The following is a 26,523-nucleotide window of genomic DNA, read 5'->3' as shown; positions in this document are numbered from 1 at the left end:
CTTTTTAACTGAAGACATGTTCGTAAATTTACAAATGTGATCAGTCGCAAAATTTCAAATAAAATTAATATATAAATTGGACTAAGGAGTAGTCCGTAAAGTTTGCTAATACGTCGCATGAAATCACTGAGACAAAATTTCAAAACTAATGATTTAAAATGAAACAATGGACTTCGTAGATTTCCGAATATAATGAACTTTTTAAATTTATTTCGTCCCGTACGAAAATATTAACCAGATTCTGCCTTAAATAAGCAGGAAACCGCCTAAAAAATCTGTCTAACAAAGATTTTCCTGCTAAAATAAGACGGACATGGAATCCTGCTAAGATTACCAGTATTACGCCTAAGGGCTTAGGCGGAAAAGTTAGGCTGACTTAATGTATTTCATGATTTTTGAATAAAATAGCACCAGTTTTGGCAGAAAAATGATAAGTTTGTATAGTTTGAAATTCTGGACCATGTGGAGCACAGTAGATTTATGTGAATAGCATAATGGTATCAGCTACAGTAAGTGCCTTTATATACATAAAATACACAAGGCATGAAATCAAAAGTAAAATGTGATATTTTTTTCCATTTATTTGATTCATATAATTCTAAACAGATGCAGACTTATTTTTGTCATCAGTTTTCATGACTTAATTCTTGTACATGTAAATGTTTTGATCAGTATTTGATCCCCATGCTTCTTATTTTGTCAAATATGTATTTTCCTTAAATAATTAGAAAAATGAAATTCAAAATTACAGTTAAAGCTATAAATTGTTACAACACTGAAATTCTGATATACATGTAGCATTGTACTTTGTATTTTTTAGATTCTTACAATTTAACCAAATATGGCAGACATTTTTCTTGTTAAGAATTTCTTAAGGCGTATTTTTGTCCTGCTAGTGAATTCTCTAGGTGGAATTTTAAGGCGTATTTTTTTCCTGCTAAATATTGGCTAGGCGGATTTTTTAACTGGTTTCCGCCTTCGAAAATTTGCATATTTCGCTGCGTATTCCTGCTTATAGGCGGAATCCGTGCTATATTAACCTGAATTGCAATTTAAGCGGAATCCGCCTACACCTTAGGCGGTTTTCTCATATTTTTCTGGGCGTAAGTTTTCGTACGGGGTAGATTTCCGAATATAATGAACCTTTTAAATTTACTAACAACACTTATTTCATTTATAAAAAACACAGCGATTTTAAATAAAATAATGAACTTCGTATTTACGAATATAACAGAATTGTGTAAATTTCTGAACAACACATTTCATGTCTAAAAAAAACACAGTGACTTGAATTGAAACAATGAAAAAACGTAAACAGAAAATAAATCTACCAAAAAACCCGCAACCATCAGACATTTCAAGGCTTTGATTTAATACAGTCAGGGGAGGTTACTGATATAAAATAAGAACATATACCCTTATGTCAGGAATTAAGTTTTAAACCAATCACATTGGTAGACATATAATCAAAGGCCTGAATGGCCTGAGTCGGCTAATGATTGATGTACTGACAGTATAGTCTACCAGTTTCAGTTTGTTTTTAGTTTTTTTCTTAAAATTTCATAACACAGCTCGATATTTACCCAAAATATTATATCCGGATACGATTACACTTTTCTCCAGTTTTAACAATATATTTTACAAATTGTGATGATACGAAGACATTTAGCAGCAATTGGCAGTATCTGACATTGAAGTTTACGGTTAAATTACCTCTTATTTAAATCTTTTCATAAAAAAGTTGTTTTGTTTCGTGAAAGCAGCCAAGCATAGACGATCTACTTTCGATTTAAAAAACTACAAGAAAATACAATTTAATGTTTCGCCGATTTGTTTATTTCTCGAAAAATAAGAATTAAAATCATTTTTAATATCAGTAGTAACTAAACAAACCAGTAAGAGCTTCTTCTTCCGATAATTTATCCGTTTACTGACTGCAAAATTCAACCCACGCAAAGTTTATAGAAATCATACGATGCATGTTTACGTTCAATGTGGGAGAATTAAGGCTGATCGGCTATGTTACCTAACGCATCCAGACGATGCAGATTTTGTTTTTAAAAAAGCATTGTGTGCGTTTCTGTAATTTTATATACGTTTTTATACGCTTAGAAATTATTAGACATGCGTATTTGCATTATTTCTATACATAATTTACGCTAATACGCATCTTATCTGGAGCCCTGTGGAACTATTTTTGTCTTTCGCTGGATGTTACCCAAGCTTTGTAAGCCTGCGCAATTCTTAAAATGCACATTTATGCTTAATGAGTTACATTCGAGTATTGCACAATTACAAGTCATAAATATGACAGATTACATCGTATATTGGTCATAGCAAAGGGAATTGACACAACTTAACTTCATTCATGCAGTGAACAGTTTGAAGTTTGAGAAATCTAATGGAACTACATCCCTTCACGTGTTATTCGGTCCATTTAGAGAATCGCTGAACAGCAAGGACTCGTCAAAAGGCTTTCAGCCTTTAGCCGACTCAAAAACTGCTTATTACTTATAATTATCAGCAACTATCAGATACACAATCTTGATGTGAAACGAAATATCAAGAATGTGACATGAAGTTATCCAGGTGCTGAATAGATCAATACTTCCTAAATTTAAGAATGACAAGGCAGTCTGAAAGACAGCTAAATCCCCCGCCACTGCTATGGATAGTGAAAGGGTAAACCTTTGATTTTAGCTGTGACCTTGACCTTGAACTGACATGGCTGACTCATGAATTCTGCACAACGTCTTGATGAGGTGATCATTTGACCCAAGTTTCATGAAAATCCTTCAAGGGGTTTAGGAGATACAGAGCTGAAACCTTTGACCTTAAGTTGTGACCTTGACCTTGAGTTGACATGGCTGACTCATGAGTTCTTGATGAGGTGATCATTTGACCCAAGTTTGCTGAAAATCCTTCAAGGAGTTGAGGAGATACAGAGTGGACACCAAATGGAAGGCTCAAACCTCCGACCCTTAGTTGTGACCTTGACCTTGAGCTGGCATGGTTGACTCATAATTTCTGCACATCGTTCTGCTGAGGTAATCATTTGACCCAAGTTTTATAAAATTCCTTAAAGGGGTTTAGGAGATATAGAGCGGACACGAAATGGATGGCTCAAACCTTTGACCTTCAGTTGTGACCTTGACCTTGAGCCGACATGGCTGACTCATAAGTTCTGCACATCGCTTTGATGAGGTGATCGTTTGACCCAAGTTTGATGAAAATCCTTCAAGGGGTTTAGGAGATATAGAGCGGACACAAAATGGAAGGCTCAAACCTTTGACCCTAAGTTGTGACCTTGACCTTGAGCCGGCATGACTGACTCATGGGTTCTGCACATCGTCTTGATGAGGTGATCATTTGACCCAAGTTTTATAAAATTCCTTCAAGGAGTTTAAGATATATAGAGCGGACACAAAATGGAAGGCTCAAACCTTTGACCCTGAGTTGTGACCTTGACCTTGAGCCAGCATGACTGACTTATGAGTTCTGCACATCATCTTGATGAGGTGATCATTTGACCCAAGTTTTATAAAATTCCTTCAAGGGGTTTAGGAGATATAGAGCGGACACAAAATGGCAGGCTCAAACCTTTGACCTTGAGTTGTGACCTTGACCTTGAACCGACAAGTCTGACTCATAGGTTCTGCACATCGTCTTGATGAGGTGATCATTTGACCCAAGTTTGATGAAAATCCTTCTCTCATGATAATATCATAAGACTACTTGCATTTACAATACCAAATATCAAAGGTAAAGCCTTGTGATTTCAGACAAGATTTTTCCTTTATAAGTCTATACAAGCAAATTCGATGAATTGGTATCCCCCGCCAAAAGGGCTCGGGGTGAGGAATGGCAAAAAAATATTTCTGGGGAAAAGTTAAGGATGTAAAACTAAGAAGCAAATAATTTTATTAGTCAAAATCATTTTAACAAAAAAATAATGCTTTTTTTTTTTGGGGGGGGGGGGGGGGGGGGGGGGGGGGGGGGTCTGGTGGGGGAGGATAGGGTACAAAATTTCACGTGTTGATTATCAATATTGAAAATTAAAAAGGTAAAAAAAAAGGGTGGGGGATGTTGATGCATTATCGGGGTGGTGGGCAAGACTAAGTGGAGAGCGAGAGAGAGGTTGGGGAACGGTACAACTTTGCATGCTAATAAATATTCATGGAACGTTTGAAATTAATATATAAAAACATTTTTTTTATTGGAGGGTGGAGGGGAGGGGCAGGGGCAGGGGATGTGATGTGGTAAGGCAAGGTGGTGACCAGGTGTGGGTACAAAATTTCAGATGTTTATACTAAATGTTCATGGAAAAGAATGAAAGAAGTTTAATGAAATTCTACCAATGGGTTAGTTTGTTATGTACAACTCTGTAGATTTTTAAACATTCAATTAAAGGGCAATAACTCTAAGGAAAATTGACCAATTGAAAAAAAAAAGACAGGCATCATCGAAGTATGTTGGTTCGTATTTATTTCTAGTTTCATGAAATTCTACCAGCTTGTTACTGAGAAATGGCTGCAGACGTGCAATTTTCATTAAATCAAGGGCAAAAACGCTAAAGGAATTGACCAATCCGATAAACATTGCAGTATGTTTATTTCAGGTTTTATAAAATTCTAACTGATAGTTACTGAGAAATGGCTGCGGACGGACATTTTTGGGTATTTTTCATTAAATCAAGGGCAATAACTCTAAGGGAAATTGACGAATCCAAAAAAAAAATTGACGGGCATCATCGCAGTATGTTGGTTCATGTTTATTTTAAGTTTCATGAACTTCTACATTCTAGTTACTGAGAAATGGCTGCGGACGGACGGACTGACGGATGAACAATGCTTCAATACCCATCTCCCGATTTTGATTGGCGGGGGATATTAAAACTTTCAGGGGCCACAACTCTGAAACACGTGACTGATCAGTTCAATAATTAAACCAAGAGCATGATACCAATTATATCATATCTTTAATAAAATGACAATACAGGACAGGATAAATGCATATAGTTTAAATCCTGTTCATCTTTATATTAAAACCCAAATCAAATGAATGAATTTCATGAACTTGATAAAGTCATAAAATGGTATTACCAAGTAGTTATGATGCTAGGTCAGTAAACAAGAGGGCCATGCAATATAAAAATAAAGGTAGGTCATTTGTCAACAGTTATCTTTCCTGATTGTCTGAGCCCATCTAACATCATTAATGAATTTTCACATCAGTATCTTCATTAGTTACTGAGATATATCCATTTTAATTTGAAACAAAGGGGGGTAATTTGACATAAAATTAGTCCATAGTTATGTACCCTGATTGTCTGAGTCCATCCCAGGGCATAAATCAAATTTCAAAAAACATCTTTATTACTTACTGAGATATACCTATTTTAATTCGAAACAAAGGGAGGTAATGGACGCGACAGACTGTCCCCGTCAATAACTATCTACCCGAAGTCACAACCAGTTCAAAAATCAAATAAAACTATGCCTGGATGAGAACCTGGATGAAATTACAAAATGGTATTACAAAGTATTAACGATGCTAGCACAGAAAAACAAGATGGTCATGCAATATATATAAAACATAAAAATAAAGTGAGGTTATTTGTAACTAGTTATCTACCCTGATTGTTTTAGTCCATCTAATGGCATAAATGAAATTTCAAATCAGTATCTTCATTAGTTACTGGGACATACCTATTTTAATTTGAAACAGAGGGAGTTAATTTGACATAAAATCAGTTCATAGTTTTTTGTAATATGGAATCTGACTGGTTCTCGTAAGGAACATAGATCTTAGATTGATACAAATGAAGTGCAAGTTTGATTAAGATCTAACACTAAATGACATCTCTAATGTGTTCACAAGATGAAAATTAGCACTTTCTGGTAATTCAGAGCCGTAACTCTGGAACATATAGTTGGATCTGATCATATAATCTGGCATATAGCTCAACCACAAGTTAGAAGTCCTTCACCATCAACATCATGGACAACTCCATCTTCAATATACTTCACTCTGTAGGCTGCAATGGAACATATTGAACAACTATTATACTGCAAACAATTATTGGCAAAAAGCAACTTTTTAATGCTATTGACATAATGATATAGTGTTACTTGTCTGTTGGTGAATGATAAAATTTGGTCCTAAGTAACTGCAAACTGGAAGAAATGTTTTAATTACTATTACCTTGCTTTTTATACTAAGTATCTTGAGCATAACTTCAAAAGTATCAGTGGTATATGTTTGATACTTCACACAATGATAGCTGAAATTGTGAAGTAGGTCAGCCTATTATGATTTTTTAAATTATCTCACTTTTTTTTTTTGGTATAAAACAATAAAATGCTTGTCCAGAGAATAACTTGAAAAGTATTTAAGACATTTGATCAAACTTCATAGAATGATAGGTGAAAGTGTTGGGAATCATGACTCGGTTGTATTGATTTCTTTCTTAAATTTCTTCGCTTTAGTAATGGCAAGGGAGTTAGTGAGATGTTATAGTAATTATAAGTGTAGTCAACCCTTGATCACAGATTATACTCTCAGTTACTTATTAAGTCAGTGTCACTATAAATACATGTATAACTAAATATACTTACAATTTTTGTTAATCCTGATAATCCTGGCCTTGTAGGAATGTCCATCCTTGTACAGCGCCCAAACTTTTTCACCAACAGAGAACTGAAAAGACAAACAAATATTCTCATTTATATCTATAGGGACTTGCACAATGTCATAAGGTATTAAACATACAAGAGGACCATGATGGTCCTGAATCGCTCACCAGTTCCCACATGACCCAGTTTTGAGTATGAAGTCGATTTTTTTATTATTTGACATAGTGACCTAGTTTTTGACCTCATGTGACCCAGTTTTGAACTTGACCTAGATCTTCTCAAGATAAAAATTCTGACCAATTTTCATGAAGATCCATTGAAAAATATGGTCTCTAGAGAGGTCACAAGGTTTTTCTATTATTTGACCTATTGACCTAGTTTTGGAAGGTACGTGACCCTGTTTTAAATTTTACCTAGATATCATCAAGGTGGACATTCTCACCAATTTTCGTGAAGATCTCATGAAAAATATGGCCTCTAGAGAGGTCACAAGGTTTTTCTATTTTTATACCTTCTGGCCTAGTTTTTGACCACACGTGACCCACTTTCGATACTGACCTATATATCATCAAGGTGAACATTCAGATCAATTTTCATGCAGATCCATTGAAAAATATGGCCTCTAGAGATGTCAAAAGATTTTTGTAATTTTAGACCTACTGACCTAGTTTTTGACCGCAGCTGACCCAGTTTCGAACATGACCTAGATATCATCAAGATGAACATTCAGACCAACTTTCATACAGATCCCCTGAAAATTTATGGCCTTTAGAGAGGTCACAATGTTTTTTATTATTTGACCTACTGACCTAGTTTTTTATGGCACGTGACCCAGTTTCAAACTTGACCTAGATATCATCAAGGTGAACATTCTGACCAATTTTCATGAAGATCCATTCAATGGTATGGCCTCTAGAGAGGTCACAAGGTTTTTCTATTTTAAGACCTACTGACCTAGTTTTTGATCGCAGTTGACCCAGTTTTGAACTTGGCCTATATATCATCAAGATAAACATTCAGACCAACTTTTATACAGATCCCATGAAAAATATGGCCTCTAGAGAGGTCACAACGTTTTTTCATTATTTGACCTACTGACCTACTTTTTGATGGCACGTGACCCACTTTCAAATATGACCGAGATATCATCAAGATCAACATTCTGACCAATTTTTATGGAGATCCATTGACAAGTATGGCCTCTAGAGAGGTCACAAGGTTTTTCTATTTTTAGACCTACTGACCTAGTTTTTGACCGCACATGACCCTGTTTTGAACTTGACCTAGATATCATCAAGATGAATATTCAGACCAATTTTCATACAGATCCCATGAAAAGTATGGCCTTTAGAGAGGTCACAAGGTTTTTCTATTATTTGACCTACTGACCTAGTTTTTGATGACACGTGACCCACTTTCGACCTTGACCTAGATATCATCAAGATGAACATTCAGACCAACTTTCATACAGATCCCATGAAAAATATGGCCTCTACAGAGGTCACAAGCTTTTTCTATTATTTGACCTACTGACATAGTTTTTGATGGCACGTGACCCAGTTTCAAACTTGACCTTAGATATCATCAAGGTGAACGTTCTGACCAATTTTCATGAAGATCTTGTGAAATATATGGCCTCTAGAGAGGTCACAAGGTTTTTCTATTTTTAGACCTACTGACCTAGTTTTGGACTGCACATGACCCAGTTTGAAACTTGACCTAGATATCATCAAGGTGAACATTCTGACCAATTTTATTAAGATCCATTGAAAAATATGGCCTCCAGGGAGGTCACAAGGATTTTCTATTTTTAGACCTACTGACCTAGTTTTGGACACACATGACCCAGTTTCGAACTTGACCTAGATATCATCAAGATGAACATTCTGACCAATATTCATAAAGATCTCATGAAAAATGTGACCTCTAGAGTGGTCACAAGCAAAAGTTTACGAACGCACGCACGGACGGACGGACGCTGCGTGATCACAAAAGCTCACCTTGTCACTTTGTGACAGGTGAGCTAAAAAAGAGAAAATTTTGATAAACATGGAAATATTTGTTGTTTTTGTAAAGAGGGCTTTAAAATTATTACTTGACACATTAAATGCATTAAAAACACTATTTTTTGTCTTTTCTCAATCAAATTTCTATTGTGTTTGTACTGGGACAGATATAATTATATTTATCTATTACCTTTACTTTCTTGCTTGGTTGTTCATTTTCATCCACCAAGGGCTCACTTTCATTCTCGAGTGGTCGCTGCAAAGGAAAACATACAAGTAAGAGTTTAATGTCAATTTTGACCTTTAACATCCATGTGTGACCTTGACCTGCATCTCTCCGGAGCACATCTACTCATCTTTGTGAACAAGTTTTTTAAGATGCTACCAGGTATGAGGAAGGTCTGGAAAAGACAAAACCAGAGTAACATACACTCAACCACCACAGTGGTGACTAAGTGGCCCTTATCTCATGAGCCATTCATCAGTGTGAAGCAAACAAAAAGCATCTGCTTCTTTCAAAGATTATTTAAAAGCCTGGCTAAAAGTCTAAAACAACTTGTTACACAGTTTTTAAGCTTGGAATCAATTATAACATGTATATTCATTTAAAGTCAAAAGTCTACTTATATTCATTTAAAGTCAAAGTCTAGTTGCATATACATACTTGACTAAAATCACACTAATAATAAATTAATCCCCATTTAATGCAAAAGCTTGTATAAAAGAGCATTTTACATGGTTGTCTACCAAACAGAATGTACATACCAGAAAAATGCTGAAGATCTGAAGAAAGTTATGAAGAACATTGTTCAAAATCAAGCCTTTTCATGCATAAATGTGTTAAATCTTTCAAATGATCCAAACTGAGAATTATAGATATGTCAAAATACATCTAAAAATTGGAGGTACAATCCGTGTTGTACCACAGAAAAGTGGTCTCGGTTTTTCCCTACGGCCAATAATAACAAAGTTACTTAATAAGCTATTTTGAGTAACATAAAAGGGAAGTAACTGAAAAAAATATTGTAGGTCAACAAAAGAAGGATCTGCCAAATAAAAACAAGTGCACTGCAATAAAACGCAAATGCAGAGCAATATACACACAAAGTCATATGACCTTTGACCTTGAAGTGAGACATCCAAATGCGCTCTGCACATCAGGCTTCGATGAGGTGAACATTTGTGTCAGGTTTCTTTAAAATCCTTCCAGGGGTTCAACAGTTACAGGGCAGAAGGGAAATTGCTAACCAACAGACATACAGACTGACAGACACCGAGGCGATAACATAATATGTTCCTATGGGCGTATAAAAAGGAATTAAGGTCTTATGATGATACAAGTTGTGTGCAAGTCTAGTTCAAATCAAATATTAAATGAAGCTGCTATTATGCCATAAAGGTCAAAATAGCTAATTTTGGCCCTTTCAGGGCTCATAACTCTGGAACCCAATATGGAATCTTGTCAATTCTAGAAAGGAATCGAGATCTTATAGTGACACAAGTTTTGTGCAAGTTTGATTAAAATCAAATCATAAATGAAGCTGCTATGGTGCAGACAAGGTCAAAAAAGCTAATTTTGGCCCTTTCAAGGGGCCATAACTCTGGAACCCGTAACAGGATCTGGTCAGTTCCAGAACAGAACCGAGATCTTATGGCGACACAAGTTTTGTGCAAGTTTGATTAAAATCAAATCATAAATGAAGCTGCTATGGTGCAGAAAATGTCAAGAAAGCTAATTTTGGCTCTTTCAGGGGCCATAACTGTGGAACACATAATGGAATCTGGTCGGTTCAAGAAAGGAACTGAGATCTTATGGTGACACAAGTTTTCTGCAAGTTTAATTAAATTCAAATCATAAATGACGCTGCTATTGTGCAGACAAGGTCAAAATAGCTAATTTTGGCCCTTTCAGGGTCCATAACTCTGGAACCCCATAAAGGAATCTGGCCAGTAGAAGAAAGGAACCAAGATCTTATGGTGACACAAGTTGTGTGCAAGTACGGTTAAATTCAAATCATAAAGAAGCTGCTATTGTGCAGATAAGGTCAAAATAGCTAATTCTGGCCCTTTCAGGGGCCATAACTCAAGAACCTATTAAGGAATCTAGCCAGTTTAAAAAAGGAACCAAGACAAGTGATACAAGTTGTGTGCAAGTTTGGTAAACATCAATTAATAAATGAAGCTGCTATTGTGCAGACAAGGTCAAAATAGCTAATTCTGGCACCTCAGGAGCCATAACTCTAGAACCCATAACGGAATCTGGCCAGTTCAAGAAAAGAACCAAGATCTTATGGTGATACAAGTTGTCTGCAAGTTTGGTTAAAAAAAAATCATAAATAAAACCACTATCATGCAGACAAGAAATTGTTGACGCACAAAAATAGCAAATTCTGGACCTTCATAGGGCAATAACTCTAGAACCCATGATGGGATCCGGCCAGTTTTCGATAGGAATTGAGATATCATGCCAATACAAGTTTGATCAAAATTGCTTTCAAGATGTGGTCTCTATCTTGTTCACAAGAAATTGTGGACGTCCGGACGTCCGGACGACGGGTGATCACAAAAGCTCACTCTGTCACTATGTGACAGGTGAGCTAAAAAGAATATTACATTTGTGACTTTCCACATTGAATTTATTAAACTCGATGAATAAAATTGATAAAATGCTCGGCAGAGCCTCGCATTTTTATATTTTATTCAACTTGTTTGATAAATTCAATATGAAAAGACACGTATGCAATATCCTCTATGTAAATAAGAAGTGCCTATGGTTTTGTTTGGGTGTATACTGTTTCACTGCTGTTTGTGAACAGACTAAATGAAAGCAAGACAGCTATTTTCCTGTTGGCCGTCCGACTGACAAAATTTTAAAGCATGCCCTGCGCCTAATTATGACGATCACTTCAGTGGTTTGGAAAAAAAAATGCAGCAAAAACTGTACAAGAAGTGTGCTCCAAAAGGAAACTAAAACAAGATGAACATTCAGACCAACTTTCATACAAAACAACTGTAGTCAAATATCGAAACTATGATGATATTTAGTAAGTTGGAGCACTCCAGACAGTTTTAGTACCTGTGTCACCGGCTGCTGAGGACCCAGATTCACTGTTAGTGTTGTTGCTATTGTTCGCCAATTCTGTCACTGAAAATCAAATAAACAATAAAAGTGTAAACTGAAAATAACTTTATAGTTATATTCATCACTTGATCCTAGGAAACTTCTGATGATTTTGATTTCATTTTTCATGTTTAGTGTAAATCTATCAATCATATACAAGTCATATAATGTAATTATTTTCAAAATAATCAGATCCATTGCAAAACATGCATTATTTTTCTTAATAAATATTAATTTACATCACATTATATGTGATGCAGTACATAACTAATATAGAATTTACCTTTGTTATATGTTAAAACTATTACATAGCTCAATATTTCCTAGTGCGTCAATTAAGTCGCACCACTTGCGCACCTGCACAAAGTCATGTATGTAAATAAGAGCTGTCCGTAAGATAGCATACTCCACTAATCCGCGACTTGACAGTAAAATGAATATATGTGTCGCAATTACAGACCTCTATATTAAAAGGAAAATAAACCAAGGGGCATAATTCCGTCAAGAACACAAATTGGAGTTATTGGGATTGTTACAACACATGCAGATGATGATGGTCAAGCTATATTTTGAGTTTCAAGTCATTATCTTATATAGTACCAAAGTTATGTCCAGAAAACAGTTTGTTAAAAAAAAAGTATAAAGGTGGCATAATTTGGTAAAAAATACAAATCAGAGTTATGGGGATTATTACCACACATGCAGATGATGATGAAAAAGATACATTTAAAGTTTCAAGTCTTTATCTTATATTGCATTAAAGTTTTATCCAGAACAAAGAGATTGAAAAAAAAAATCTTTTTAAAGAGTAAAAAAGTGGCATAATTCTGTCAAAAATACAATTAGTTATGGGGTTGGTAACTATTATGCAGATGAGGATTATAAAGAATTTTTTTAATTTCAAGTCATTCTCCAAAGATATCTCTATAGATGAAGCTTTCGAAAAATAAAATTAACATGAAAATATTTCCAAGTATAACAACTCTGTGCCATTGACCTTGGGTATAATGGGTCCAGCCCCTGCACATACTGTGTTTGTATGCTGAACAATATTTATGTGTACTAACAGTAAGATTAAGCAATAGTAACAAAGATATGACAGAAAAAGGTTGCTGAAAAACTTTAACCTTAAAAATAAACTAAGTATAACACCTTGGTGACCTTGACCTTAGGTGTAATAGGCCCGGCCCCTGTACATATTTTGTTTCTATGCTGGACAATGTTTACGTAAAGTTACATTAAGATATAAGCAATAGTAACAAAGCTATGACATAAAAACAAAGTATGCCGAAAAACGTTAACCTTAACCAAAGTATAACACCATTGTGACCTTTACCTTGAGTATAATGGGCTCAGCCTCTACACATAATTTGTTTGTATACTAGACAATGTTTATGTGAAGTTACAGTAAGATATAAGCAATAGTAACACAGATATGACAGAAAAACGTAGGTCACGCCAACACCGTGGTGAGTAGAATAGCCCCCCATTTTTTCCGAACATTGAAGCTAAAAATGTTAACAAAGGAACATCAATTCAAATATAAATTTTGAGACATTTTTCTTAATTCTGCACCAATTAAACCAAATAAAGACTAGATGCCAAAAGAATGTCACAATCCTGGTTCAAAATTACATGACAGTATAAATAGACTGAATTTATATTTTTGACTAAAAGTGCAAACAAATGCTTCCAACAGTGCACCAGTTGTTTTTTTCCACCTCAAAATTTAATTGCATGATTTCACTTTTTGTTAGGGTTTGAGCAATGGGCAAAACTCCTCAAAAGTGAATGTTATGATAGTAGCACTCCAAAACTGAAGTGCTTCCTAAGTTCCTATATATGCCTTATACAGTGCTACTGAGCACAATGTTCTCAGGCTACAAGCAAAAATATATATCATGTTTACCTTTCTCTTCAAACTTCTCAATAAAGGCTGCCCTTGTCTCTAGGGGAAGGAACGATTCATTGAACTCATCTTTGGCTCTGAAATTTCTGGCATCCACACACTTGTCTTTTCCTTATATGAAGGTAACCTGAAAAACAATGAACACTTTAAACAAACTTCGTCACACAGGGTATTCAGGTTTTTAACTGAACCACAGATTATTAGTTACACTGCTTGTTGGTGACAGGATACGGGATATACGCTGTCGAGAAAACAATGAACACTTTAAACAAACTTCGTCACACAGGGTATTCAGGTTTTTAACTGAACCACAGATTATTAGTTACACTGCTTGTTGGTGACAGGATACGGGATTTTCGAGACAGCGTATATCCCGTATCCTGTCACCAACAAGCTGTGTAACGATTTTATCTTGCCGACTACCATTTACTTACTCGCTATAATGTAATATTTTGTAAATTAACAAAGCGGCAGCCATTTGTTTTAATCAAAATTCATATCTGAAATGTACTAGCAGGATATGGAATATATCCTTTCTCCACGTGACGTCTATTGACCAATAGAAATGCAAGAAACTTGTAGGAGGCAAGATAAATGCATATACATGTATATACAAAAAGGACAAGCTGCACAAATAGTCTATACTTGGCATATGTCCTTATTTCTATGATTCTATTATCTTTGTAAAATACTGTTAACCTCAGTGTACGCCTCAGTGGACAGTCTTTAAAGAAAAAAAAATTTAAATGCAATAGAGAGCAGATTTTGTTCTACAAATTAAAGGACACATCCGATTCCAAAAAAAAAAGTTTTATGCCAGACTATGGTGTGTAATGTGTTGCAATATTCTTATTAATTTTTTTCCCATTTATATAGCACAGAAACAATTTTGCTGTAATGTGAGTAACATTTTTGCTGTAACAAATTTGAAGGCACAGTAACGCTTGCGTTGACACAACCGAAGTGTTACTTGGCCTTTAAATTCGTCACAACCAATGTTTTACTGGACCTTTAAACTTGTTACAACTTAAGTTTTACTGGACCTTTAAACTTGTGACAACATAGTGTTACTGAGGGTCACCATTTGCAATGACAGATTGCAGTAATTCGGCCAAAAAATGTGCTTCCATGGTGCAGTCGTAAGAAGTCACTAATAAATATATCCTAATTTTCCAGTTTTCACACATTTGCTTGTAAATCGGGAGCCAAATAAGCAAAGTTTCAACCTGGGATGGATTTTACAGAAAATTGGACACTTTTCATGCTGATATTCACAGGTTTTCGAGTTGTTTCTTTGAAAACATGTGAATATTAGCATGAAAAGAGTGTTTATTCTGCTGATCACTTGCTGATAACATTCCTTTCATGAAGAAAAATGTGTACCTTCAAAACAATTAAACTCTGAAGACATTTGCTTGTTATATTCAGTGTCTGGGAAAGAAATTTTGTCCATGGGACAATGGCTCGTCATACACAATAAATTATGTGACATTTAAAAATTTTATGTGACATTCAGAAATTTCTATGGGACAATTGCGACTTGTAAACTAGGAACTGGCATTGTAGTATGTACACATTTCAGATTAAAGAAGCTCTCAGTAAAAAATAAATATAGTAACTAAAACTGTAACAGCTTCACAACTTGTCAATAAAGAAAATTATTGAAAACTGACAAAAAATGAAAGTCTAGAATAAAATACGATGTTAAAACATGTTTTTAAACACTGGAAGCACTTTGAATCTGCACACTGAATACATTCCTTTGTGTAAGATTTGCACTATTAAATAGTACGTTCATCCTTTTGCATTCAATACAATTTAGCCATGTGACACAGCGCTCATCAGCACTTAAAACTTATGAGTATATAAATGGCTGAAAAAAAAACAACCCTGAAAATCCACTAGCATTTAGCTTGAATGCTTGTTTAAATTTGAACCCTTGTGATTTTAACTATTTTGTTGCCATTTTTACTTGATGATATTTTCACCAAATTGCATCACATCTCCAGTTTTCAAAAGCATGTATCTCAAAAACTAATGGGAATATTTTTAAGATCTATACCTCATTTCTTACCTGAGGATATGTACTTTCAAACTTATAAAATAAAATATCAATTTGTGAAAGTTAAAAAACAGAATCCTCTAATATATATACAAAGATCTAGATATTATATGTTTTTGACAGTTTAAACTTTGTTTAAAAAAGGCAGAAGGCCTAGATCTACCTGCAAGATAAATAGATCTACACTTTTAACAATCTGCAGTACCCGAGATCGATCTAAATATATAAATTCTAACATTTAAAGATCTGAAAAAGTTACCGTAAGCAAATGTTTGGCCGGTCCTTCTTTAAACCTGTCACTATCATGGATTTCTCCAGTCCTTGGACCCAAGATCTAACACTCGCAGGAAAGAATCACCAAGCCATCCTTCTCGATATTAAATAATTAATATTTAATGTTGTTGAAAATAATTTATAACGTAAGTTTGAAATATCTTAGATATAGACAATTCGAACTGCTGAAACAGACGGATCTCGAATGTTCAATGGCTGCCTTATTTACACTTTAGGCGAGTCCATTTTAAATTACTGCAATTCTGTTAATATTTGTTTGATTTAATTTTTATTTTAATAGATCTATAATCAATGTTAATGGTAACTGCATAATTAGTTTTACATCATTTTAATAATTTCATAATAAATATCATAAACTTTTTTGTATAAAAACGTTAGTAAATAAAATAAGTATTTAAACTTGATTTACCTATTTTTAAAATGGAATGAAACCGTCCATGATGCTGAATTTGAACGTCACAGCGGGTGGCACGCGCTGCTTGTCGGCACGCGCTTTATGACAGGAAGTATCGCCGAAACATCAAATGTGACCTTGATATTGTCCACCGACACGGGTGACGAATCGTATATTGAAGGACCAGTTATTGGCAATTAGGCGCCGCTAATTAATTAATAATCATTTAACTTAGAAATCATCATGGAGATCAGACGTGTGCTTGTTTTGCTGATTTGTTCGACCTTCTGTGTCTTGCTTATTTTCCACAGGAAAAGGTAAGTAAATAAATATATTTACGGCTACTTTAAAAGTTCTATAGATCTACAATCAATAATGGTAATTTTATTCAAAAATATTCATTTTTCATCATACCAATATTACCTAGAGTATAACTGTTTCATTACTATTTAATTCATACTTAAAATTCGGTTTGTCTGCAGAATAATGGTTTGCATGATAGGTATCATTTTTTTCCATGTTTTCTATTGTAATATAGTGTTATACTTTCATGGGATGGAAAATTAAGAGATGTTGTATATTTTCTCATGATTTGCAGAGAAAAATCACATACAGCTGAAAATTGTCATTTATTGATAAAAACTGGGGGGAAAAAAAGTGTGTTTTAATTTTTTTAGATTTCAGTAACTTAAGCTGTGAATTTATATGTAACAATTGAAAGAATACACTACACTATTTGGGAAACTCTTGTCGTTGTAATTGCCCTAACAAATATCTTTTTACAAATTTTGAATTAATTTAATTTAATTTAACTGAATACCTTAAACAATTTCTGACAAATTCCCTCCCCATTTCGAATAACATAATTCTAAATTTAATGTTTGAAATGTTCTCAAAGATGTTGAATACCTAAACATATCATTAGGCCTAAAAAAAATCTTTGTTTCCGGTAACATACTAAACAAAATTAGGGTGGGTAGGTCGGAATTTTTTTTTTTTGATTTTTTTTAAGGGAGACTTTTTGGAAAAATTTTTTTTGTCAAAAAATGATTACAAATAAGGGGATTATGCCTTTAGAGCATGACAGTAAGTTGATTTCTAACAACACTGGGCATGTTTAAAGCATAAAAAGTATAGATTTGCATCTTTTTGTTAAAAAGTTGAAAAAAATATTCTCCTAGGCCATAAAAACATTTAGGGTCGGGCCAAAAATTTAGGGTAGGCCGGGATACCGGAAACAAACAATTTTTTTTTTTACACCAATTTTTTTTTTACACCTTATTGAGCATTTATAATGTAGATGACTCCAATTTTAGGATTTAATTATTTTGGCAAAGTTCTGGAAGTGCAACGAGTACTAAAAGTCTTGTCTTACTTGGAGACAGATGCCCCCTCTCCACCCAACACATATTAGGCTAATACTTCTATTTACTTATTTCAGCATCCAAATGGTGAAACTGTGTTGAGCTGTTTTCTTTCTGCAGAAGTTGTTACAACAGACCCTGTTGGAAGTTCTTTCACTGATTCAGATATGGTATGAAATGTACTTTAAATTTTTAAATGCCCACTGTAGTAAGGTAATAGCAATTGCTGGTCAGTTATCTATTAGAAACTTGGCCACACATTCTTATAAAATGGATAGATTGAATTTATTTTTTGATACACAGGTATGTATTCATTAGTGCAGGTCAAGATTGAGTAGGCAGACTGGAGTATCCAGACAGAAGTCATTGGGGATGGAGTCCATGGAGCAAAGTCATTGGAGCTTGGGTCTCTGGATTGGGGTCTCCAGACTGGAGCCTTCATACTGGGGTCTTCTGGCAGGTGCCTTCAGACTGGGGTCTCAAACGGGAGTCTTCAGACTGGGGTCTTCTGACAGGAGTCTCTGTACTGGGGTCTCTTGACTGGAAACTCCGAACAAGGGCCATTGGAACAGAAATCACTCGATGGGACTCACTGATTGGACTCATTGGAGCTTGGGTCTCTGGATTGGGGTCTCCAGACTGGAGCCTTCATACTGGGGTCTTCTGACAGGTGCCTTCAGACTGGGGTCTCAAACGGGAGTCTTGTTTCTGCAGGACCTGGCTCAAATGATGTTGCCATCCACTTACTTACAACCTATTGTTACTTTCAAATACCAATTTTATATAGTGTTTTTTCCTGTCCAGAGCTGTTATTATCTATAACTGCATGGTTGTCCTGATCACAGTTACTGTAACTGTAATTTGAAATTTTTTACATCAAATTTATATATGTGTGGTAAGACAACTGATAATGTCAGATTACAACTGCTTCTTTAAGTTAGTGCTTAAATTTAATGGCCTTTCGTTATTTTTTAAAAAGCTGTTTTAATTTATACAGGTCATAATCTTAATTAGGCTCTTCTTTAATTTGGCCTTGCTGTGAAACCTTCTGCTAACCTTTAGCCTTTTTTATGCAGAAATATCTATTCAGTGATCTTGCTTGTTTGATACCAAGGTTTAAAATGTATGACCTGAGTATGTTTAACCTTTCCCTTGCTACATTTTTACAATGGTATGCTCCAAATTATGGTTTGGACAGTATCATTTACATTTCATAATGGTTTTCATGAAAAATTCTCATGGACCCGGACAAAATCCCCTGCGACAAACCTCCTTCACCTTTTTTACAAGGACTGAAGGAGGACAAAATTTTTATGACCTAACAGTGTAGGGAACAGTGCAGATCATGATCAGCCGACACACATGTACAGGCTGATTTTAATCTGAACTGGTCACAAGGGCAGGATCAAATGCAGTTAGCAAGCTTAGGGTCAAAAGATGGAAGTGGCTAGGGGTCTGATAACCGGACCTCTAGACCTCGAGTCCAGAGATGCATTTACCGGACTTCTAGACAACCCGTATAGGGCATCAATAAGAATAGTAATCTTGAACAGTGGAGAATTTACAAAGCGCCAGTAGACTATATTTGAGCCGCGCCATGAGAAAACCAACATAGTGGGTTTGCGACCAGCATGGATCCAGACCAGCCTGCGCATTCGAGCAGTCTGATCAGGATCCATGGTGTTTGCTAAAAGTTTCTGTAATTGCAATAGACTTTGAAAGCGAACAGCATGGATCCTGACCAGACTGCGCGGATGCACAGGCTGGTCTGGATCCATGCTGGTCGCAAACCCACTATGTTGGTTATCTCATGGCACGGCTCAATTTATCTTTAAAAACGGGTGATGATTTAAAAAATTTGTTTTAAATACATGGTAAGTCACAGAAAACAGAAGTATTAAAAAATTATCATTCTTTATTTACAAAGAGAATTACAAAGAGCATTAAAGAATTATAAATGCTTCTGTTTCCTGTGACTTACCATATATCTTAACCTTAAAGCAATGAGAAAAATACGAGAACAAACTTTTAAAATCAGCTACATTTTTTTAGATAAAATATAGACTGCTCTTTGTAATTCTCAGTATTCATAACCGGACCTCTAACCTGCTCTGTGTGAGTTGTCTAGGGAACTGGACCCCTAGCCACTTCCTCAAAAGATTCATAAATTTTGAGATTAGTATCATTTTTTCTTTATAGAGTGAATCGTTTGATCTTCTTGAAGGATGTAACCCATATCTTGGATGTTTTGTTGACATTGATGAACTTCTAGAAGATGATTCAATGGAAAGTTCAATGGACAATTTATTCTCTGAGGTATGAAACAGACTTGTAGATAAGTTTACAGTTCAACTAGAATGTTAGCAGTAACATCTATTTGGCTTATTTTAAATAACATTAACTGAATCCTCTGCTTTTTGAAAGCTGATAGTCAGTTTAAATGACTACTAATGTGGTTTCTCAAGGTATTTTGACTGGTTCTTTGTAAAAATTTAATTCTTTTAACTCTTCCCTTGCTAATCGCAATTGTATCTGACTTTGCGACCAGTGCAGATCAGGATAGACCAGTCCAGATCAAGATCAGCCTGCACATACATGCAGTATGATCATGATCTGCACTGTTTGCTATTCATTCAGTAAACTTTTAATGAAAACCCTTAGGCACCATTTTAGAAATTTATCAAGATCTTGGCAGAGTGCCCAAACATCTACCTAATATAATATAACATAATGGAATATTCGATTATAATTATTGTAAGTCAAATCTAGAATATTATACTTGTTTTCTACAGGTTAATATGAAATTTGGTAGGAAGAGTGCACTCTGGTCAAGGTCATTTCTCTGTGATGGTAATGGAAGGAATAGTTCAACTTGGTTCATATAATATTATTATAAAACTCATGCGTATATAATGGCCACATGAAAGTTGATTAAATTTATTTAGTCTGACTGTATTAATCAAGATTGGTATGTGGTCTAGTAATAATAAATAGGTCAGCATACAAAGACAGACACATAAGCAAAGAGTTTTCATTATAACATGTTTTGTAGAAGGTGAAATACAATATGGTTCATTCTGGCTTATACTTTTTCTCTAAATGTCACTATTTGATTATTACAGATTATGAGCAGATTATCATGAAACTGTCAAACTTGGCAGTCAAACTGAAACATACTGCAATGATTGCCCTCACTTTTTTTTGGATTGGTCAATTTTCCTTAGAGTTATTGCCATTGATTTAATGAAAATATGTGTCCTTCCGTCTGTCCGCAGCCATTTCTCAGTAAATAACTGGTAAAATGTCATGAAACTTAAAATAAATATGGACCAACATGCAGGGATGATGCCCATAATTTTCTTTTTGTTTTTTGGATTGTTCAGTGAACCTTAGAGTTTTTGCCCTTGATTTAATGAAAATGTGTGTCCTTCTGTCTGCAGCTATTTTTCAGTAAATATATAGCTATTAGAATTTCATGAAACTTAAAATTAATATGCACCAACATAATGCGATAATGCCAGTCATTATATTTTTGGATCGGTCAGTGTACCTAAGTGTTATTAATCTTGATTTAATGAAGTAGAAGTTGAATTTAATTTGCAGGTCAGTTATTGCACATTCAACATAAAGACCTTCATTCACAAACAAGCCTCCATTCACAAACAAGTCATCATTTACAAACAAGCCATCCTTGGTGGGTGATATCTTTTCAACAAAAATGCTTAGTTTTTTTACTAAAACATTCAAGTTTGTACAACTTCCAGCTCTTGTCAATTATTACTTTGTGACAGCAGGCTCAACATTCTGCCCACAGGTATCCTATTTGCTGTAATTATTTCCAATTGTTTTATTTCCCTGTACTGTATATATCTCTAGGTATGTGTCATTTATTGACCTTGTTTGAATCCTTGTCTTAGAGTTAGAAGTAAGCTAAAAAATCAGATCAAAGAATTTGCATATTTCGATCATCATATTATTGTACCCCCCCGACAACAAAGTTGTAAGGGGGGGTATACTGGTTTCAGGTTGTCTGTCTGTCTGTCCGTAGACGCAATCTTGTGCGCACCATCTCTCCTTATCCCCTTGACAGAATTTAATGAAACTTCACACAAGTGATCAGTACCAACAGTAGTTGTGCATGGGGCATGTTAGGTTCTTTTAGAAAAAAAATTTGCAGAGTTATGGGACTTTGTTTTTTTGTTACTATACTATATACATAGACACAATCTTGTGCGCACCATCTCTCCTCATCCCCTTGACACAATTTAATGAAACTTCACACAAATGATCAGTACCAACAGTAGTTGTGCATGGGGCATGTTAGGTTCTTTTAGAAATTTTTTTTGCAGAGTTATGGGACTTTGTTTTTTTGTTACTATACTATATACATAGACACAATCTTGTGCGCACCATCTCTCCTCATCCCCTTGACACAATTTAATGAAACTTCACACAAGTGATCAGTAACAACAGTAGTTGTGCATGGGGCATGTTAGGTTCTTTCAGAAAATTTTTTTGCAGAGTTATGGGACTTTGTTTTTTTGTTACTATACTATATACATAGACACAATCTTGTGCGCACCATCTCTCCTCATCCCCTTGACACAATTTAATGAAACTTCACACAAGTGATCAGTAACAACAGTAGTTGTGCATGGGGCATGTTAGGTTCTTTCAGCGACAAAAATTGCAGAGTTATGGGACTTTGTTTCTTGTTAACATGCTATGTACATACAGTCTGCATATGCAATCTTGTGCGTGCCTAATCTGCCAAACCATTGCACACAATTTAATGAAACTTCACACAAGTGATCAGTACCAACCCTAGTTGTGCATGGTGCATGTTACATTCTTTTAGATAAATATTCTGCATAGTTATGGGACTTTGTTTTTTGTTACTATACTGTATACATACAGTCTATATACATACAGTCCACATAATTATGCAATCTTGTGTGCGTCAAATTGCAATGTACTGTGTCAGTGCATGCGGGGGGTACATTCATCACCTTTAGTGATAGCTCTAGTTTTGAGCAGAACGTTGATCTGAGACAGCCATATGTCACTCAAGTGAGCATTGAATATATGAATATAAGCATTTCTCTTTTTTATGATTTTAGTCTGAATCATTTGAACTACAAGAATGTGACCAGAGCCTATCATCCATTGTCAGTGACTGTCTTACAAGCACACCAAGAAAAGGAGCCAGTTCAAGTGATTTGAAGTTTGTTGATGTTGAAGAATTCTCCAGGGTGTTGGCCAGTCCATTCACTGAAAAGTCTTGTGGTATAAATTTTTAAGTTTTAAGTTAATTTTTGAGTAACTGAATTTGCCAAACATTTCAGCTTAAGTTATTTCCAATGGTGTAATCAGTCAGGGGTGTAACTGTTTCAAGTTATTGGTTAAACTTTCATAACTTGTTTCAGTTATCATAAAATATTACAAAGCCCTCCTGTGCCAATTCCTCATTATGATATCCATGCGTATGCTCGGACCAATGCCTAAAAAAATTCTTTGTTTCCGGTAACATGCTAAAAAAAATTAGGGTAGCCAATTTTACCAAATATTTTCACCTTGTTTAGAGCATATTGAATGGTTTGGACATATACATGGAAGGTCAAGGTCACATTTGAAGATCAAAGGTCCAGTCATGTATGAAATAGCTACTGTTAAAATTTAAGATTAAGACATCATATTAGAACATTTTATTAACATGATTAATGATATTTTCCAAACATTAATTTTAATTTCTCTGAACACATTTACAGTTATCCTGTGAAAAAAGACGAAATTTAAAAACAAGCCGAGGGAAGCAGAAGTCGAAAAAAACAGAGCGTATCCAAGGAGGTATTTGTTCGGCTTTACATTTATTTTCAAAAATAATTCAGTTATATACCGGTAGTTATATCGAACAGTTCACCTAACCATCCTTCCATGGCACCCCATAGTCTGTAAGCAACTGCCTACTTTTTCATGCAAAGAATCATGGTATATTATAAGTACCAGAAATAATATACTAGTACACCTTGGGTTTGGAGTAACTCAAATGAATCTTTTAACAATGATGGACTGGCAACAACCTAAAAATTAGTTTGTCATGTTTGTAGAAGGTGTTAAAATGTGAGTGTTTCTTCAGCCAAACTGTTTTAGCCTTAATTTAGTGCAGACAAAGAATTAAAGCTGACTTTCATGATGAGAAAATGACTACTGCCATTGAATAGGCAATAACAGACAGATCTATATCATGAAAAAAATCTGAAAAAATATTTGGTTCTAGAAAATAACACAAGTTTACAAGGGTATAATGTACTGTGGTTGTGTTGTTTCAAGCATTTTAGAGCATAGTGCCAATTTAAAAATAATTTCCTTTCCTTTTCAATTGAATCTTAAAAAAATATAAATATATTTTTTGCTTCGTTTTGTTTATGTTCCTGTATTGCGTATTTCAGGAAGAAGTGGTGTTAACCGTCAAAGCACTGTAGTACAGGTCAATAGAAAAAAAACTAAATCAACAACACCAGCAGTGCCAAAGAGAAACAGACAAACAGGTAAAGGAAAAACTGTGTGCATTTTATATCAATGTTTTTAGAATAATAAAGGTATTAATTTGTTTCTGTTTAAATGATTAATTGGGTGAACCAAAAGTGTGAGCCTTTAATTGTGACCATTTAATAACATCAAAACTGACCAAAAAGCAAACATTATTCAGAGTTAGCCATAACGTTCAGTGGTCAATAACTTACTAGAAGAATGTCTCTATAACTTGGCACACATGTTTATTAATATAAATGAGCTGTGCCATGAGAAAACCAACATAGTGGGTTTGCAACCAGCATGGATTCAGACCAGCCTGCGCATCCGTACAGTCAGGTCAGGATCCATGCTGTTCGCTAACAGTTTCTCTAATTCCAATAGGCTTTAAAAGCGAACAGCATGGATCCTGACCAGACTCTGCGGATGCGCAGGCTGGTCTGGATTGATGCTGTTCGCAAACCCACTATGTTGGTTTTCTCATGGCATGGCTCAAATGTCTTCCAAAATACTGGACCTGTAACATTAGTTTAATTGTTTATTCATAATGATAATTAACTCTTCCTGATTTAATCTGCCTCCCTGTTCTGTTAAAATTCAAAACTGTACTGCTTCATCTTTCAGATAGTACCATGTATAAGTTTGTAGAGGAGTTAATAGAAAAAATACTTACATAAAAGTGAACAGTGCAGATTGTGATAAGACTGCACAGATGTGCAGGCTGATCTTGATCTGCACTGGTTGCAAAGGCATAAACCTTTGCCACCAGTAGCCAGAAAGTTGAGACATTCAGGGGTTGTTACTTTATTTTCTTTTAATTATAACATGGTAACTATTATTTGTCTTCAGGAAGGCGAATCATGAGATGGAAGAGCTCAAGATGGATCACCATACTCACCGATGATGAGAGGAAAAGACACATATGGTTGATAATCATCTTCGAACTTCTGGGACATTTACTACTGTACATTATCTATGTTTTTATAATGACCAGATGTATCAAAGAACTTTTTATTATGATGGACAGAGTTTGGAAAGCTATTTTGTTAGCACACTTGGGTCAATTTCTGTGTGTTCTTACAGTAAACACATACTTGGAACACTTTTGTTTTGTGTTTTGTAATGTTAAAAAGTCATTTCCGTGCAGTTTATTGGTTTCGTATCCTTCCAGGCATTCACTTAGTATTACGCAATAAACAGATCAACACATTTTTAATATCACCAGAAGACAAAGCACTCAAAGGTATAATTGTGATCTCCTTTTTGTCCGTTGTCAATCTGTACGTCTGTTCACATTTAGCTATATAAGGCTTGGTCAGAATGTTTGTCTTCATAAAATCTCGGCCAAGTTCGACAGTGGATCATGTAGGTTTAAAAAGTAGTTAACTAGATCAAATTACAGATAAACCTTGTGAACACTCTAGAAATTTTTAAGTGTTACGGTATTGGATCACTAATAGAGAACCTCCTTTTTTGAAGAAAATTCCTAGTACCATCAACCTACTTTTACAGCAATTTTTAGGGGGGTGTAGGTTCAAGCCCTACTGGGACCAATTTTTTTTTCCTTTTTTACTAGTAAGTTTTTATTTCTTTCAATACTTATTATTGATGTTTTGTACAAAATTCTGATGTCCGTACATCCGATAGAATTTTTGTGTCTGCTGTGTAACTCTTGAAGCCTTGAAGGATTTCAACGACACTTGGCACAAATGTTCACCACATTAAGATGATGTGCAGAGTGCATGTTTCGAATGGCTCCCTTCAAGGTCACACAGGGGTCCAACGTCATATGTCTTTGTTTCATGTATATATTGCTCTGCATTGCGGTGCTGTTGTTTTTATTTGGCAGATACCATTTTTGTTCACTTACTATAATTTTTATAGAATTACTTCCCTTTGATGTTGCTAAAAATAGTTTATTTTGTAATTTTGTTATTGGCCTTAGATAAAAGCCAATTATATTTTTCTGCGGTACAACATTAATGATACATCCAATTTTTAGGTGAATTTTGACATATCTGTACCAGGTAAGGGTCATTTTGTACACTTATTTTTTCTGTTGACTTAGAATTTTTTAGTTATTTCTTCGCTTTGTCTTCCTGTTGGACTTCAACAGTCAGGTTCTTTAAATTTTGCTCCTAGCCTCCTCTGATATAACGCTTTGGGCATATATTGCCCCGCCTGGCGGAGCTCTTGTTTTTTAATAA

The 26,523-nt window shown here is 34.9% G+C and overlaps 2 long non-coding RNA genes across 4 annotated transcripts; one reads left to right on the top strand and one right to left on the bottom strand.

Moving 5' to 3' along the window:
* Positions 1-3,995: 3,995 nt before the first annotated feature.
* Positions 3,996-17,508, bottom strand: LOC123566257 (uncharacterized). Of its 2 annotated transcripts, XR_008368431.1 has the most exons (7): positions 16,437-17,508; positions 15,993-16,100; positions 13,672-13,798; positions 11,718-11,786; positions 8,832-8,897; positions 6,618-6,699; positions 3,996-6,037 (listed from the first exon to the last, which is right to left on the bottom strand). It is a non-coding gene; the product is annotated as an uncharacterized LOC123566257 (long non-coding RNA). The 2 variants fall into 2 exon arrangements; XR_008368430.1 differs by lacking the exon at positions 16,437-17,508 and having other exon boundaries at positions 15,993-16,258.
* A 5,514-nt stretch (positions 17,509-23,022) lies between these two features.
* LOC123557795 (uncharacterized) lies at positions 23,023-25,510 on the top strand. Of its 2 annotated transcripts, XR_008368432.1 has the most exons (4): positions 23,023-23,071; positions 23,554-23,632; positions 24,239-24,333; positions 25,166-25,510. It is a non-coding gene; the product is annotated as an uncharacterized LOC123557795 (long non-coding RNA). The 2 variants fall into 2 exon arrangements; XR_008368433.1 differs by lacking the exon at positions 23,023-23,071 and having other exon boundaries at positions 23,558-23,632; positions 24,235-24,333.
* The last annotated feature ends 1,013 nt before the right edge of the window (positions 25,511-26,523 follow it).

Source organism: Mercenaria mercenaria, chromosome 18 (genome assembly GCF_021730395.1).
Source record: "Mercenaria mercenaria strain notata chromosome 18, MADL_Memer_1, whole genome shotgun sequence".
Classification (NCBI taxonomy): Eukaryota; Metazoa; Mollusca; class Bivalvia; order Venerida; family Veneridae; genus Mercenaria; species Mercenaria mercenaria.
Note: the sequence above shows the minus strand (reverse complement) of the source record. Positions and strands in the feature narration are given on the sequence as shown.